Source organism: Octopus bimaculoides, unplaced genomic scaffold (genome assembly GCF_001194135.2).
Source record: "Octopus bimaculoides isolate UCB-OBI-ISO-001 unplaced genomic scaffold, ASM119413v2 Scaffold_197887, whole genome shotgun sequence".
Lineage (NCBI taxonomy): Eukaryota > Metazoa > Mollusca > Cephalopoda > Octopoda > Octopodidae > Octopus > Octopus bimaculoides.
The window spans coordinates 1-3,187 of record NW_026403233.1 but is presented as its reverse complement, the minus strand read 5'-3'; positions in this window follow the sequence as shown (position 1 = coordinate 3,187).

Sequence of the window (3,187 nt, the reverse complement as noted above, 5' to 3'; positions counted from 1 at the left end):
CACACACTCGACCAAATCATTGATTTCAAAAACTTAATCAGCAGTGTCAACAACCATATCCAATTTACACTGGAATATAGTCAAGACCAACTTCCTTTTCTTGACATTCTCACTATAAAAAAAGGCACCAACATTGAAACTGATATCCACTACAAACCAACTGATTCCAGACAATACCTTCTGTTCACCTCCAATCACCCAAAGCACATGAAGACAAACATTCCCTTCAACCTAGCAAGAAGAATCTGTACAATTGTTTCAAATTATAGAACATAAAATAAAATACTCCAAGAACTAAAGGCAATTCTTCTCGAAAGACATTGCCCAGCATCATTAGTTGACAATGGAATAGAACGGGCTAAGACAATTGCTACCCAAGACTTGCGAAAACCGAAACACACTCACAGCACATTAAATAGTGTCCCATATCTCTCAACACACAATCCAAGAAATGCAGAAGCTTACACAATTATATACAAGAACATCCCACTGCTAAATCAAGACCACATCTAAAAAAAAGTACTTGCAACCCATAAAATAATAAAAAGCAAAAGACAACCCAAATCCCTAAAAAACCCACTCACCAATGCAAAATTACCCAACACAAGCCCACCACCCACTGTAAAAAAAATGTGGTCGTTCCAACTGCAGGACTTGCATCAACCTCATTGAAGGAACAACATACAAATTCCAGTCGGGACACACTTTTATCATAAAAAATAACTTCACCTTCGCATCAAAAAATTTTCTTTATGCCATAAGGTGTGAAGGGGGCCACAAAGATTACATAGGGCAAACGAGCCTTGCCCTCAGAGAAAGAATGACAGTCCACTGCCAACATTTGAGGGATCCCACCACAAGACAGATACCACTTAGTGGGCACTTAGATCTCTGTGCACAAAACAAGTCACCCAAATTCCTAGTTTTTCCAATATACCAATGCCCGGACAACACCACTGACCAAACACGAATAAACAGGGAAAGTAATCTTATTCAAAAATACAGACCACAACTCAACATACTCTAACATACTCCCCCCTCCCCAGATACACACTCCAAACAAATACACATGTACAAAATCACACACACACAAATACAATGCAAACCTCCGACGCAAACACACACACATACATATACATACACGCACAATCACAATATCCCCACACTAGAGCACAAGCCCACACACATTCCAAGAAAAAACACATACATATATACACATACAATACAATTCTAGCAACCATAACTCACACACATACACACATACATAAACATGTACATGCACACACCTACACACCACCCTGACAATTACAAATCACATTCACACACATATATGCACACATATGTACACACACATACACACACAGAGAAACACAATACACCCGTTCCCCAGTAAAAGATCACACACACACTTACACTCAATAGAAAAACACACACACACATATATATACACACAATACAATCCCAACAATCACAACAAACACTCACAAACACACATACACACAAGCATGCACACACACAATGACACACCTCCCCGACAAATACAAGTAACATAGACGCACTCACACAAACACACCCACACGTATACACACACACTGCACTAACAATACAAACAAAACTAATCACTCACAATTACGGCGCGCGCACACACACACATGTGCACACACACACAAACGCATACTCAGTACCAACATACACAAAACGCACATGCACACACATACACACCACCCAGATAAACCCAACACACACAGAACCCCTGATAAATATAACACACACATACACACACTCACGTACACACAGATAACATCCCCACCAACACAAAACACACAAACATACACACGCACACACACAAATGCACACATACATATGCACTCTCACTCACACATACGGTTGCTCACACATACACACACACGCCACAAGGACAATTAAAACAATACATACATACTCAGACAGAGACACACACGCACACATACACACACACTCACGTACTCACACATAACATCCCCACCAACACAAAACACACAAACATACGCATGCACACACACAGATGCACACATACATATGCACCCTCACACGTACATACAGTTGCACACACACACCACAAGGACAATTAAAACAATACATACATACTCAGACAGAGACACACAACACTCTCACGTACACAAACACAAACACATGCATATACACACACAGAGATGTGCACAGAGACACACACACTCACACCATTCTGACCTCCAAGACCACTCCCCAAAACCACTGAACCATGACAGACTAGCCAAGAAACAAAAGAATCCTTTTAATTCTACATTACTCTTCCTCCAACCCCCACCCCAACCAGCCTCCCACACTGTCCCTTAAAATAACAAACATTCCCTAGTTACACACAAGAGAGAAAACATGTTAAAAAGACAGGTCAGTTCCTCTCCAACTTTTTGTAAATTCTTAAATATATCTCCTTCTAGGTGTATGTATATACTACCAAACACTTTTTGTTGAATACTCTCTTTTAAACTGTTTAAAACATTTTCTTATTATTATCAAAGAATATGCATACCGTAAATCCTCGAGTATAATCCGCATTTTTTCCCCAAAATTTAAAGGTCAAAATCCCTAGTGCGTACTATATACGAGGTTAAAAATGAAAAATATTTTCTAAGCAATGTCCGAGTCTCTATTTGCTGCCCGGCAATGTTTATTCAGATGCATTTTGTGATGTCGGCCTGAAAGCAATGAAGTCATAAAAGAATCATAAAAGTCGTTCGTTAAAGGTGGAAGGGTTCGCGCTTCCGACCTGACTTTGATATGCAAATAGATCGTGTATGCATGGAATGAACTTGATCCCTAGATTATTGTGAAAAGTTTTATCAAATGTTGTATATCGTGTGCACTGGATAGTACTCAGGATGACATTGTATGGAAAGATGAAATAAATGAAAGTGAATCTTCTGATGTTGATTATGAATCTGACGATGACGGAGATTTACACTACAATGATGCTGATATGTTTACAGAGGAACAAATGGAACAGTTATTTGATGCTGAAAGTGACGTTGAATTTGAAGGATTTGAATAAATGTTTTTGCTTTTGCTTGTGTAACTGATAGTGATAGATATATGTAAAGGCAATTTACTTAATATACTTTTCACTGACGTTATTACTGTTATTTCTTTACTTTCTGCCAACAAAGTG